This window comes from Tasmannia lanceolata, unplaced genomic scaffold, assembly GCF_043159265.1.
Source record: "Tasmannia lanceolata isolate RefF3 unplaced genomic scaffold, GAP_Taslan_0.1 ptg000002l, whole genome shotgun sequence".
NCBI classification, from domain to species: domain Eukaryota; kingdom Viridiplantae; phylum Streptophyta; class Magnoliopsida; order Canellales; family Winteraceae; genus Tasmannia; species Tasmannia lanceolata.
Window position 1 is genome coordinate 17,544,487 of NW_027518679.1, and position 16,183 is coordinate 17,560,669.

The following is a 16,183-nucleotide window of genomic DNA, read 5'->3' on the forward strand; positions in this document are numbered from 1 at the left end:
ACATATTTATAGCCCACAATGATTCATGACCGTTTGGGGTGGTTTGGACAAGAAAAGACAAAAAATGGGTCAAAAAAAGCAAGTAGCCGTTATGCCCCAACGGCTAGTTTCTCGCGCCGTGGCGGTCAACCGAGGTAGGGCGGTCGACCTCGAGGGTCATCTGAAATTTTAAAAAACCGAAAATTGACTGCCCCGGTCGACCGGGGGTGCGGCGGTCGACCAGCCGTCAACCGAGGTAGGGCGGTCGACCTCGAGGGTCATCTGAAATTTTAAAAAACCAAAAATTGACTGCCCCGGTCGACCGGGGGTGCGGCGGTCTACCGGGCTGGTCGACCGCGACTACAAGAACAGTTTCTGGCCGCGACATATCTCACTCGTTTCTTGTCGGATTTTAAAGTTCTTATACACTACGGATATGAGAAAAATGAGAGCTATTTGTTAAAAATATTTTCATAAATATTTGAAAATGTTTTGGACCCATTAAATCAGGTTTAAGCTGTTGTTTTCATCATTCAAGTGCTAATGTCATTCATTTTCATTTGTAAACTTTGGTTAGCACTTATACTTTCGTTCTTGGGCTATGGACTTTTGGTTTAATAACATTTAGGACCTTTAAAAATAATTTTACAAGAAATACAAATAGGTTTTAAGGTTGGTTTTGAAAAATACTTTAAGATGCAAAACCACTTGAAAAAGATCTCCAATACAATCTATAACGTTAAACTACTTAGCACATTGATCGTATTGGCTTCAAAGGTCTTCCTTAGGATTTTGGCTTGTAAGTGAACACTTGAAAATGCTTTGATACATGTGACTTCTCTTCTTGAATGAATCTTCACTTTTGAGGCATGAGAAGGCCACATATGCTAGGCATGCTTGTGGGATTCTCAACTTGAGCTCTATGCTTAGACATCTTCCAAAGATGATCTCTTCCATGTGTGTACAAGCTCTTTGGTCCATTGTGCATGTTGATCCACAAGCCATGTGTTGTGTTGAGTTGTGTAATGGCGATATGACATGTCAAGTTCATGTCTAAGGTACAACACTCAGAGACAACACATTAGTCCATAAAGACTAATCAATTTGGATTTGCTAGAATCAAAACAAGAAGAAAAAGCTGAATGATTGAACCCATGGAAAGCATTGGGCTTACACCAACAATCCTTACCAGTATGAGATGATTTTTTGAAAAAGGAACAAAATAATGAAGTAGATTCATAGTTACCTCCACTTTGATTTCTTTGATAACCACTGAATTGGCCTATACCCCTTCCTCTACCGCGGAATCCACCACGTCCACGGCCTCTTCCTCCTCCGAAACCTTTATTTGAATCATCTGATATTTTCTTCAAATTCACTTTTGATTGAAATGCTTGCTCTAGTGGATTTTCTGTAGCCCTATTCAATCTCTGCTCATGTGCTTGCAAAGAACCCAGTAATTCATTCATAGAATACTTAGATAAATCCTTAGACTCATCTATGGCAGCAACTACATGATCAAATTTATTTAGAAGACTCCTTAACACTTTTTCAACAATTTTTTGATCATCTAATTTTTTCCACAAGTTCTTATTTGATTTACAATAGAACTAACTCTTGAGAAAAAAACTTGAATTGATTTAGAATTTTTCATAATCAAATTCTCAAAATCACGACGAAGGGTTTGTAACTTGTTGGGGGTAAAAATCGGCATTCACGGTACTGACCCTCAAACCCCTTCTCCACCACTCAACTGGATCAATACAACTCCCGCATCAACACTCAGTAACGAACATTGATTGGACCTCCGACCTCCTTGATACTTCTCCCTTGACTGGTACCGAGCTACCAGAGAAATCAAACACAATCGTGGGGATCTCGCCCCCAAACGACTAATTCGGACGGCCGTTATACGTAAGGCACGGCTTTTGAATTCAAAACATCCCGACTAAATCACCATCCACGATCTCCGCCCGAAATCGCAGGAAATCATATCTCCCTGATTTCATTCTCCATCTGTCGCACCTCACGTGGGCTAAATTAAAGGCCTAATTGATATCTCCAAGATCATGAATCTCCTCCCCTATAAAAAGGGGTCTACACACTTAAGCAAAGGGATTCCATTCTCCCTCTCATCCTTTGGTCTGGTAACTTGACTGAACCCTCTCCCATTCCCCGTCCATTGTCTGTGATTGCCCATCTTTGACTTGAGTGTCGAAGTGGCCGTCCGGAGCTACTACTCCGGGCCCGCTGACGCTTTTTCTGTAAGCGCAGGATTACAAGTTCTGCGAAGCTAGTTCGTGCAGTCAGATTTTGGGCGTCATCATAACTTAACAGAAATTACCTTCGAAGTACCTTGATATTCTTCTTGAAGCAAATCCCATGCTTCCTTTGATGTAGTTGCAGCCATAATCCTTGAAAATATCGGTTCATCGATGGCTTGTTGGATGAGGAAAAGTGCTCTTTCATCTTCTTCTTTTTTGCTTTCCTTCAATTCATTCTTCTGTGCCACCGTCAATCTTTCATGTTCTGTAAAATTTTCATATCCATTCTCCATCAATTCCCATAATACATAAGACATAAATAAAGTCTTCATCTTAATTGACCAAAATTGAAAATTATCACATTTAAATAAATGAACACTTTGCTAAAATTTTGAAGAATTGGTATTACCTGCCATATTGCGAACTCACCGAACCATTGCCGGTATTTATTTGAATTCGCTCGGCTTTTCTGCTCTCTACTTGATTTAGAAATCATTCGCCCTGGCTTTTTTGCTCTCTACTTATTGTGAAATCCCAAGACCTGCAGCTCTGATACCACTATGTAGAATTCAAGAAAATAAAATATAATACTCAAGAATAATAGAAGAGGTTTTTTTTTTCTATAGAAAGAAAACGTCACTGTTTTTATTTCATTCATTCCACGCACAAAATAATAACAACCAGCCCTTTAAATAGACTTTGCTACTGCACACATTCAACATCCCCAAAAACCATACGTTTTCTTCACCATCGGATTCCTTACTAATCATGACTTCAATAGGTAAGCTTTGTACCTACTTGATAGGACGGAATTGCTATGAGATAAAATAACAAAAAGACAGGATAAGGATAAAGTCAACAACTCCTTTCACAACTCTAACTCTAAAACTTGCCCAATATTCAATCTTAACACAAATAGAAGACTTAAGAGATAAACACTAGCTCGGGTGGGGCCCACAAGTTATTCACCGTTTGAATTGCTATTCCAACACACACAAGATTCTTTATGGATGGATCTCCAAATAATGTTCCAAATAGTCAGCCTCTTCATAAATTCCTCAATGAAAAACGGAACCCACTTAGATTTTCCAAATACAATCGTAACAATCTCAATTCAAAATAATGAGCAAGTGAACTCTTTCAGGTTGAATATTTTTTAAATAACTAGCGTCTATTTTATATTTTCTCGTGTGCAGGTGCGATGGTCGACAACAAAGTTTGCCATCCATGAAACAATGATTTCTACATGTGTGTACAGGCAGGAATGATTGTAAGTTCTCTTAGAGCAGAAATTTTGTTTGTGTTAAAAATAATATCTTCCATGTATTGAGTTTGCTAACTTTTCTTCACAACAGTAGGGTACAGAGTAAAGTTTGGAAAGTCCACCAAGTTTTTATTTTTTGGACTTGGATTCATTGAATATATACTATGATACCACATAAATATATGCTATGTAAAGGCATTTATTTTACACAACAGCTTGTTCATTCTCTGTCCTATGTGTAAGTAGTTTACAACAATTGATTTACCTTTAAGATGATTGATTTACCTCATGCCTAGCAACAGTGAGGACTGAAATAACAATTTGGAATCCCTTTGCATTGTCCAAGTATCAAAGGAGCACCAACTGCTGTTTCACTAGGTAATGCAAATTTCTAAATTGTTGATGTTAAGAAGTGTTAGAGGTAAAATCGGTATACACGGTACCGACCCTCAAAGCTATTTTCCAATACTCAGCTAGACCAATTCTACCACCGCAAGCAACACTCGTTAACGAATGTTGCCACGATCCCCGCGCCATTTCTCTTTTACTTGATATTTGGCCTCCACGGAATCAGGCCCAATCGCGAGAATCTCGCCATTAGGTGATCAATCCGGACCACCGTTATACGAAAGGCACTATATTTAAATTCGAAACGTCCCGCCGAGGATCACCTGAGATCTCCTACCGGATTGCAAATATAGCGCTCTATATAAATTCAAAACCCAAGATCTCCGCCCGGAATCACAGGAAATCAGATCTCCGCGATCTTATCCCCCGTCCATCATGCCCCACGTAGGCTAAATCTAGGCTAAATAAAAGGATAAACGAATATCTTCAAGATCGTGGACCTCCACCCCTATAAATAGGGGTCTACACACTCAAGCAGAGATAGGCAATCCATTGTCTGTGATTGCCTATCTCTGACTTGAGTGTTGAAGTGGTCGTCTGGAGCCACAACTTCGAGCCCGCTAAAGCTTTTTCTGTGAGCGTAGGATTACAGGTTCTACTATGCTAGCTCGTGTAGTCAGATTTTGGGCGTCATCAGATTGGCGCCATCCGTGGGACCCATCGATGCCAAAATCGAAAGCTCCCTCTCAACTTAACGGTGGAATGGTTACGAGAAGCCAAGCGAGCCAACGAGGCCAAGAACAACACGTGGAGATAGGAGAAATGGTTATCTCTGGCGATGCTCCGGTCACTATGAACGCCCTCAACCAGTTCAGGCAACAACTTGGGGATGTGTCAAGCGCCCTTCAACAAGTACTCCAAAGACTCCCTCCACAACCAGCAGCACCACCTCCACCTGTGATTCCGCCCGCTGAAGAAATCCCCCCCGTCGAGATTTCTGAAGAACAAGAGTCCATAGGAGGACGAAACCCTCGGAGTCGGAGACCCCGCCAGCATCAACAAGGGTCCACGTCGATCGCCAGCCCACCACCCGACCATCGTCATGGTAATCGCCATTGGAGACGCAATGACCCAATGGCGGAGCCAACGTTAGCAAATTTGACTCATCAGATTGACGATCAGATACCTCCACCGAGAAACGACCGAACACAAGAAAACCCCACTATCATGGCCAATCTCCAACGCCAGATAAGAGAACTCCAACAACAAATGAAGGCGCCTGTGACCCGGACCTCCTGACGGAATGGGATAGCGAAATTGCTTCCCCGTTCGTCCCAAGAATCGCTGATGCTGTCGTTGCTACGAATTCTGACATGCCCCGATTGGACCTCTATGACGGGTCATCCGACCCTCTAGAGTTCCTCCAAGCTTACCACCATGCGATGATGATTAGGAACGCTTCTGATGCCACGATGTGTAAGGCCTTCTCCGCCTACCTAAAGAAAGACGCAAGCAACTGGTACAACAGATTGAGGTCCAACTCCATTGAGTCGTTCCACGAACTAGGAAAAGAGTTTGTCGCCTACTTCGTGAACAGTCGGCCTCGAAGGAAACCAGCCGACACTCTCTTGACTCTACGACGGGGAAAGGACGAAACGCTCCAGAAGTTCATCTGCCGATTCCACACTGAACTTCACCAGATCAACGAACCAAACTTCGATATGGTCCGCGCAGCACTTCGCCACGCCATTCGGGATCGGGACATGAAAGTAGCCCTGAATGTTAACCCTCCTTGAGACCTCCAAGAACTCATGGCCACCACAGATCGATATATCAATAATGAAGAATCATTCGCCATGGAGAGAGAACTGGAAAACGTCGAGGAAGCGAAAAATGGAAAGATGACTCTAGAGCAGGACCGAGTCACAAACAGGCATGACACAACGACCGGCAGAGTCGTCGCGCCCCAAATCCCCAATTTGAAAGAGCCAAGTACACTCCGTTAAACACCACCGTGTCCAACATCCTATACGAGATTCGTGATAGAGAGCCCATACAATGGCCCGAAAGGATGAGTAATATGGGGAAAAAGAAAAGTTCCGGTAAATACTGTCATTTCCACCAAGATCATGGGCACACCACCGACAATTGCTACCGCCTCAAGAACGAAATTGAAAGGCTTGCTGGACCTGGTCGGATTGATTGTTATCTTCAGAAACCTCCGAGAAACCAGCAACGAGCCAGGTCGGAAATTCATCGGCCGACAGATGAACGCCGATGCTCGCCTGGCCACCAAGCGAAAAGCAACCACCAAAGAGCATCAGACCAGGAAGAAGCACCCAGGATAGCTGGAAACATTGACACGATATATGGCAGTCCTACCTCTGGAGGACCAACCGAAGAAGGGTGCGCCCTTTATGCAGGACAGATCAACTCTGTGGAAACCCCCTCGAAGAAACCAAGGTCGGACCCGAGCAACAATGAGCCCATTGTCTTTACGAGGCAGACTACAAGAAGATAGATCGACAGAATGGGGATGCCATAGTCATCAAACTCACCATCGCCAACTTCAACGTGAGCCGAATCCTAGTGGATACTGGAAGTTCTGTCAACGTTCTCCACCAAGATGCCTTTACCGAGATGCACATCAACAAAGATAGACTGGAGCAGGTTGATAGGTCCATCTTTGGATTTTCTGGAAGTGAGATCAAGGTGCGAGGGAAAATCAAATTCCCCGTGACGTTCAGAACTCACCCCGCCCAGCGAACCATCATGGAAACCTTCGTGATAGTTCGCTTTCCTTCTGCTTCTAATGGGATCATCGGAAGACCAGCATTGAACGAACTGGGGGCAGTGGTTTCCACTGCCCACTTAAAGTTAAAGTTCTCCACGAGACACGACATTGAGGAAGTCAAAGGCGACCAAGAGAAAGCCCGTGAATGCTACGCTACTCTGCTGAAAAAGAAGAAAGCCGCCAAGGAAGCATTTTCCATTGGAGGTCCCGACCCGCAAGTTGAGGTAAAGTGGGGAGAGCCGGTCGAGGAGCTCAGAAAAGTCCCTCTTTTTCCCGGGACTGACGAACAGACTGTCCAGATAGGTTCTCTCTTTTCGGGTAAGTTCAAAACCGACGTTATCGATTTCCTAAATACTAACTCGGATATCTTCGCTTGCTCCGCCTTCGACATGCAGGGAATCCCCTGTGATGTAGCAGTTCACAAGCTGAACGTGGACCCAAGCTCCAAACCAGTTAAGCAGAAAAAACGTAACTTCACCGCCGAGAGACAAAAGCATATCAAGGAAGAAGTGGACAAGCTCCTTGAAGCCAAGTTGATAAGGGAGATTTGTTACCCAGAGTGGCTCGCGAATGTGGTGATGGTCAAGAAGTCTAACGAAAAATGGCGGATCTGTATAGACATGTTCTCTGGCTACAACTAGATCCAGATGTATGGACCCAACATTCCAGAAACCTCATTCGTCACCGATCAAGGATTGTTCTGTTACGAGGTCATGCCCTTTGGCCTCAAGAACGCTGGCGCCACATACCAGTGTTTCGTCAACAAGATTTTCGTCGAACAAATCGGAAGAAACATGGAAGTATAGATCGACGACATGCTCGTCAAGAGCCTTGAAGCTCGGAACCACATAGCCGACCTTAAAGAAGCCTTCGCTATTCTCCGTCGCAACTGAATGAAGTTAAACCCTGCTAAGTGCGCTTTTGGGGTAACGTCCAGTAAATTCCTAGGCTTCACGGTCAGCCAACGAGGAATTGAAGCCAACCCCGAGAAGATAAAAGCGCTCCTCGAAATGACTCCGCCAAAGGAAGTTCGGGAAGTTTAGAGGCTTACAGGACGAATCGCGGCCCTCAACCGATTTATGTCAAAATCTATTGAGCGGTGCTTACCTTTCTTCAAGACCCTGAGAAATGTTAAAGACTTTCAATGGACAGATGAATGTCAAACGGCCTTCGACCAACTGAAGGTGTATCTTCAAACCCCTCTGTTACTCTCCAAGCTGGTACTGGGTGAAGATCTGTACCTGTACCTAGCTGTTGGATCTGCCGCTACTCCTATGGCGAGAAGGAAAGATAGAACAACCCGTTTATTATGACAGCCATGTACTCCATGACGCCGAGACTTGGTATTAAGAAATTGAGAAGTTCGCCTTCGCAGTTGTCACTTCTGCGAGAAAACTCCGCTCGTATTTCCAGGCTCACCCCATCACGGTCCTCACCGACCAACCCCCCCGAAAAATTCTGCAGAAACCCGATACCTCAGGACGACTGATCAACTGGGCAGTTGAGTTGGGCGAGTTTGACATTCAGATAAAGCCCCGACCTGCAATTAAATCTCAAGTGCTCCCAGACTTCGTAGCTAAACGCACGATATCGATGGACGAGCCTGAAGGACCAATCAATCCGAACAAGGAACCAGCTCTAGACCTACCAACCCACGACCCACTTTGGATGTTGTATGTCGATGGTTCCTCCAATGCTGGGGGGAGTGGTGCTGGCTTGGTCATAGCAGGACCAGATAATTTCCTCGCAGAATATGCCCTGAAGTTAGATTTCAAAGCCTCTAACAACGAGGCAGAATATGAAGCCCTAATCGCCGGAATAGCACTTGCCACCGAATTACGCGCCAACCGAATCAGAGCCCATAGTGACTCGCAACTGGTTGTAAGCCAAGTCAATGGTTTCACTAAGGCTAAAGAAGAAACAATGCTCAAGTACCTAGAAAAGGTGCGAAAAGAGATCTCCGCCTTCGAAGAATTCCAAATAGTACAGATCCCCCGAACCATGAATGCCCATGCCGACGCACTCTCTAAAATGGCGTCATCCGGAATAGTCGAACCAGGAAATGTCTACACCGAGATCCTTTCCCAGCCCAGCATCGAGAGGGAACTTTTCATCTGACACTTCTTCAGGCTATGGATCATAGGAGTGTTCTTCTCCTTCTGATTGTCTCCTTGTTTCCTCTTTGGCTAGAAGGGAGAATCCTGTAAAAATTTCAGAAATTCAAAACTCAAAAATACTTGGAAACCTTGAAAATTTAAAAACAACAGAAATCCAAAACTTCAAAACATCAAAAACATTTGAAACTGCAAAGCATCTGAAATTCTTGAGTCATTAGAGTAGTAGTTAGGGAAGTTACGTTTCTGAACTACATTGGCTTGATCCTCTTCCACGAGGTACGTAGTGCAGCTTAGAATCTTTATCCCAGGTGCAGCCAAACTTTGTAAATAAATCATTCTAACCTTAAAAAATAAACATTTCAAAACCTTCCAAAAATATAAAAATTCTTCAAACAAATGTTTTTACACTAGTTTTCAAAAAGATCTTCCCCTAGAGTTAGGAGTCTGTCCTAGATATTTTGGGTGTCTTAGAGTTAGGAGTCGGTCCTGGTTATGTTGATGCTTTGCATGTTTTGTGTGTGAGTGTCCCTAGAGTCAGGAGGCCTCAAGTCGTGGTCGGTTAGACACTTAGTCGAGCCGATGGCTAGATTAGGATTCACTTAGTTAGCTCATTGCTTTCCTTAGGACATACAGCCTAGTTACACATAGGATGTAGGAACCTCCTGCATTAGCTTAAGGCTAACAAATTTGCATTAGTTAGGGCATGTAGGGACTCCTAAAAAGTTACAATTCACTTGAACTTAAGCCATCGTGCAAAAAGCTTTAAAAACTAGTCGGGTCTAGTTGATCCAGTCTATGATAGCGGTCTTAGATGGTTAGGCATCGTAGTTTAGAATAGGTCACCGAACTACGTCGACTTTGATTCTTCCTGAGGCCGGGATACGTAGAGCAACCGGGATGGATGGCCATCTTGGTCCGAGTCAAGCATCACATTAGAGTCTAGGGTTTGTCGTGTCGAGTCGTATGTGATGTCGAGGTGTGTAATATGTTTTGTTGTGTTTTCTTACTTTCCTGTACAGACCTTATACCTTTAGCTGTAGCATGCATGTGTTTTTCCACCAGAACTTAGACACCAGTTAGGCATGTCACTCATAACCAAGCTGTGTTAGGTGACACTTCTTCCATTTATTTTGTGCATGCTTATCATTTTATCCACGGGTCATGCATGTTTAGGTAGACGTCCACTCGAGGATATTTGTTCCTATTTTATATGATTTTCGCTCAAAACTCTTCAAAATCAATAAATAAATGGCATAAGAGACCAGGTGCTTGCACTTGGGCAGATGAGGTGCTCTTCGGACCTTCCAAATTCGTAACTAGGCACGAACCTTCTGTATCTCTGGTTATCCATTACAACAGAGCATAGTATGGGATCCTGGGCGGACTTCCTTGGATGGCGACTCTTCTTTGTTTAAGGTACATCTCGAATCCGGGCTAGTCCCCGAATCGAGAGGTGTCTCATTTTACAACGCCACTCATGCTGTGAGAGGTACTCTTTTGAGAGTTCCTTGGTAGAGCTCTCTTTCACGTGGATGATCTAGAGACTTTCGGGGGCTCGTTCCCCGCCTCTCTCGGATCGGGGTCCACACTAACAGACCAAGTTAATCTCCAACTAGTAGGGGGTATAAGTTGGGGTACAACTTAGAGAGGGTTCTATAAATGAGGCCAGGCATGCCTCCTATGAGTAGCTTTCTAATGTCACCAAAGTAAACTCCCTAAGGGATAGGCTCTAAACGGCAAGGCTTGTCTCCAAAGTAGAATAGCCTTAATGAGATAGAGTGTGTCTCTTAGTGGAGGCTCTAAATGACTCTTTCACTGCCCAAACACCGTGAGTCTTTTTTTTTTACCTTAGACAAATGATATATCAAAAATTCTTTGATAAATAGATCTTAAAATTTCTAATAAAAGTCACTTGATGGACTTGCAATCACTTGACACGAAGAAAGCCACAATGGAAATCACTTAATAAGCAGGCACAATATAAACCACTTGATGAAATGGGTCCTACTAACTCAAAGCCACACAAGATGATAAACCTCACTATAAACTTTAGCTTACTATGCAATACATGTCCTGCTTGATCCACAATGGGAATAATGCGAATTTCTAAATTGGAAGATCCTTTTACAAACGACATAGAGTAAAGAAATTAACTTACAAAAATCCAATTTAAAAGAAATCCTTTAATTTCTTATCAAACAGGGGATACACCACAAGGAAACTAAAATCTAAAACCTTTTTACCATTTCAGGAAGAAAAAGGAGTCATGGCTATAATTCAAAGCAAAGAGTTTATTATAAGGTAATGAAAACAATGTGAATATGTTAATTTAACCCATGGTATTAATGCCAACATCGACAACAATCATTTTGATAAGGGCAAATGAGAATTAAAAATCAAAAGCTATTACAACTTTAAAAGGAAACTATCCTAAAGAATCAGTCAAGGCGGGTAAATCAACTATATGCAATTCTAATGAACATGGTAACGCAAACATCAAATATCAAATAAAAGAAGAGACAAGGCATTACCTAGCATACCAAATATGTGAAGGCTCCTATCCATTGACCTCTACTGTCATCATAGCATATTTACAAAGTGATTCTATGCTTTTTGTTTCAGCTTGTGCACTAACTGATTTCAGATTACCTGCTAACCGAATCAAGTTTTGTACTAACTAGTTTAAAACTACATCTTTACTAAATCAAGTTATATGCTAACCAGTTCAGATTATAAGTTACTAGTTCATATTATACACTACTGATTTCAGGTTATATGCTAAACAAACCTGGTTGTGACAAAATGAGGGGCGGCTACTGAACACTATCAGCCTCATTTTATGCAGACAATAACCAAAACTAACAGCTATGAGGTTTGAATGTATAAAATCTGATAGAGACATAAACCCTGTGCATATCAAATTAAACCCTTTGGAATTAATCAACAACAACCCCTAGATTGGCATGAATGAGCATTAAAAAGGTTTAAGGAATCAAGTACAAATTGAAATGTAGATTATAGAAATCTATAGGACAATAGTTATAGGCTTTTACATCAATACTAGTCAGATCTGTAAAGTAAGGAAAACTGTTGAACAGCAGCAATGTACTCTTGAACCAATACAAGCCATAACTACAAAGTGTAGAAAACTGTAGGGCAGCAACTATGTACTTTTAAATCAACACAAATCATGGTTACCAAGTGTAGAAAGGTGTAGGGCAGCAACTATGTACTTTTAAATCAACACAAATCATAGTTACCAAGTGTAGAAAAGTGTAGGGCAGCAACTATGTATTTTTAAATCAACACAAATCATAGCTACAAAGTGATAAGATCAGTAACCTTCATGTTTTAGCCCAAATGCCTATGTTACAACGTACTGAAAACAAATATAATGCTCTATTCTATAACTTTAGCATACTCCTGTGCATATACATCCTGTGAATTAAGGCTGTTACGACCCAATTACTTAAGTTCTATCTCCAAGAAAATTATGTTACATGGCTAGAAATTCTCAGGCTTTTCAAAACAATGAGTAAGTGATTTTCCAAAAAGGGAAAACTAATCATATAACCTCATATTTGACACATATAGCCACACACAGCTAAATTCCCAAAGTACTTTCTATCTTAGACATTCGCTATCATACAAAAAGTCAACTATGTTTAAAAAAAAATCAAAGATGACCAAGTGATCCCAACCAACCTTATCAACTCCATTTCATTTGCACTCTTTTAAGGCAACAGTGCGAAACAACTGATCCTAAAATGTAACCTGAAGTGAAAGGACATAATGTGTTAATATGAAGCTCATCTAAACATTTGATTAATAATTAAAAAAAAATGTGATTTCAAGAATGTAGAATTTCACATATAAAATGAAGGTAATCATCTTAAACAACAAAAACATGCATTGAGATAAAGAGCCACACAACAATAGCATATAAAAGCATTTAATCAAAGAAGAACATAAGTTATTTGTGAGACTATAAAGAGGACCATTGAATGAAAATAGGGTCAAATAAAATGGGGAAATGAGCAACTTTTAAAACCTGTAGCTAAAATGTCTTTGTTATTTTCTTCCTCTTATGGACCTAATGATGGTTGACTAGTTTGGATACATGCAAGTAACAACCACCACCTCACTATGGCATACACATACAGACAAAGATACACACCTACTCACATACACATATATAGATATATATACACACACTCACATACACATATATAGATATACATTCACACACTCACACACAATACACACTCACACACTCACTCACATAAGCACATACACACATATACACTCATACATACACACATTCATTCACATACACACAAACACACATATACACACATATACTCACACATACTTACAAAGACACACACATATATGGATATACATACTCACAGACACACACTATGTTACTGCCCAGTTTGGGCTCAAGGAGAACACTACGTTGCTACCCTACTTCAGGGCACCGAAATATGCACATATAAAATTCTATTGCTGCCCTTTTTTTTTTGTCATAGGAACACACACATCTCAATAATATATTGCCCAGTTTAGAGGCACCAAAAGCATTGCACCTAAACACCTAACTTATTCTCTATCTCTTCCAGCTAGAAAACGTAAAATCAACTCCCATCTATAACTTTGAATCTTAAATAAAGCATTTCATAAGTAGTATATTTCATATACACACTTTCTTTGAAGCAGCCATATTCAAAATAGAAATACTGCATATAGATTTTTTGTCAAATATATATTATTATTATTTTATTTTATTTGTGATGTAAACAACATTGAAACAGGTGCGTATGCTACGAAAATCAATGAGAAATCAAACCAGTTAAGAGCTGAACCAGTGCATATACTATGAGAATCAGTGAGAAGTCAAACCAGTTAAGAGCTGAACCAGTGCATTTACTATGAGAATCAGTGAGGAAATTTAATCAATGAGCAAATATCCACAATATTAATGACAATGATAAAGTCAACTAAACATGCTTCAGGTGTTGTTTTTCAGAATTCCATAGACCAAATGAATGTACTAAAACACCTGAATTCATATACAGAATGGACGAAGAGCCGTCACAAACCAGAAAACCCAATTCTCATGTATTACCATCATATATTTCATATTCACGACCATAAATACTAAAAGCCAAAAATGAAGATGATCTTATCGCAAGATCACAGACAAGGAAAAACACAAAATTCAAGCCCCAAATTTTGCATTTACGCCCCTGCTAAGTGAATATACTTAGAAGAAACAGAAAAACTCAGTTGCAACAAATCTCATCATATTTTATTTTCTGATTCTAAGATCAACAACCAATGGAATATTTATTTCTCATAAGAATCATACCTGTAGAGATGAATTCCAAGGATCCTTTCTCATTTTAAAATTTGTATCATTATGCTTAAAATCTTAATTAAAGTTATGATAGCTCATTAGCAGCTTAAAACTAACTCGATCTACAGAAATTAGTACAGATTATCACAAAAAAATCACAATACTTTATCCAACAGACATCAAATAATACAAATCGTGTAGAATTTTTTTTATCTTATGTATATAAAAAAAAAAAAAAAAAAACTGGTAGATCATATACTCTAATACACTTTAAAGAAAAGATCAGATTAAATACCTCTTTTCTTAGCTGAGAATGAAAATTGACGAGAGAATACTCCAAAAGACGTGTGGATACTTCGATCTCCTCTTCCTGAACCGTTTCAAGGTGCAAATTTACCAGCTTTACTAGTGTAAAGAGTAATTTCACTTTCCTTTGTCCATTCAAACTCTTAGATTATGTCTTCTTCTCTCAAAACCTGATTTTCAGTTCTTTCCTCTTCTTGAAAGATGATGAAGAACTCTGATCTTGATGATGCTTGACGAAGAACATGTGAAAATAGTCATATCTCCGGCAAAATTGACGAAAAAAAGGAACCGAATGCACTCTTTGCTTAGATCTCTATATCACTTTCTCTCTCAAAAACTCAAAATCCCATACACTCTTTTGCAGATCTAAGGTTTTTACCACTGGCTCTTAGGTTTATAGATCCCGATCTAGGGTTTCGATGAGAAGAGATTGATTGAGGAAGATGATGTAGCTATGGTTTTGAGAAATTAGGGATTCCTCTCTTTCTTGCCCAAAATGAAAAACCCTTTCTAAAATTTTGAATCGAAAAATGAGAGCTCTTTTTAGCTTCTCTTCCGAGCTACCTCCTATTTATAGGAGTTGGACTTAGTTTTTAGGCCCCACAAGTTAACAAGACACCCCCTCGTGCAAATATTCAACTTAGCTCGGCTAAATGAAGTGGTCCACAAGAAAATGTCTAATGGAAAACTATGAAAAATTCGTGCCCCTTTAAATTACTCTGGGATAACCCTTTGCTGCAATATCCCCTAACTGGACTACCCTAAACTGGATAAACCACTCCCCTTATTCCTCCACGATATATATACTATACTACAACCCACACTCGTCTCACTAGGCAAACGTCCACGGATTTCGACAAAATTTTGTGGAGACCTACATGGGACCCTAACCTATTATAGGAAGAAATTCGGGACACTAAATCATTAATTTGGAAGGTTTTTAATCAAATCAAGTGCATAAGGGTTCGGTCAAAATGGGGTGTCTACACATTCCTTCCATGCTATTATAAATAGGGTTCGCCCCAAAGCCCAAACCACCCCATCCACACCATTGTAATAAGGTTTATAACAAAATGAGTTCATAAGAAACCACAACAAGACAAGAAATCAAAAAGGGCACGGTCCTCAAGTATTCTTCTCCAAATTCTCTTCCACAGGAGGCTCGGCAGCAGGCGGCATGGAGGAATGCTCCTTGGGAGATGCGACCTTGGGTTCCACATCATCTAGTTAGGTCGCTTCTGAATCCTCTCCCTCGGAAAGTTCGGTTCCAGGTGGCCCCTCCAGTTTTCCAATAGGAAATTCAGAGTCAATGGCCTTGACCTGAGCCCGACAATCAGCGAATCCCTTTGCTTCAAATTCCAGGACGTGAAGGGCCATGTCCATCTGGTACTCCTGGAACTTCCGAAAACCCGCAACCGCCTTGGACCGGACCACTTCTTCCCGCTGCACGACCTTGTTCAGCTTCTTCTCAAGATTAGCACGAATCTCCCTTTCCTGGCTAAGCTCATCCCTGGCCTTCTAAAGTTCGGTTTGGGTGGTAGAATGAAGATTTTTAAGATGCTCCAAAGTATCTTCAAAAACTTTCCTATCCTTCGCCTGCATCTCCACAAGGTTCTTCGCATCTTTAGACGCCTGAGTATAGAGAGAATGATATCTATCCATGTGCCCCCAAGAATAGGAGCAAATGTCTGAAAGATAAGAGTTTGCAATCCCTGGAAGACATTCAAAAAACCAAAGAGGAAGTACATACCT

At 41.0% G+C, this 16,183-nt stretch overlaps 1 long non-coding RNA gene across 2 annotated transcripts; it reads right to left on the minus strand.

Annotated features, from left to right (window-relative positions):
- Nucleotides 1-664: 664 nt before the first annotated feature.
- Nucleotides 665-14,551, minus strand: LOC143881588 (uncharacterized). Of its 2 annotated transcripts, XR_013251976.1 has the most exons (4): nt 14,421-14,551; nt 12,472-12,540; nt 2,653-2,801; nt 665-2,508 (listed from the first exon to the last, which is right to left on the minus strand). It is a non-coding gene; the product is annotated as an uncharacterized LOC143881588 (long non-coding RNA). The 2 variants fall into 2 exon arrangements; XR_013251974.1 differs by lacking the exon at nt 12,472-12,540 and having other exon boundaries at nt 14,421-14,545.
- Between the last annotated feature and the right edge of the window lie 1,632 nt (nt 14,552-16,183).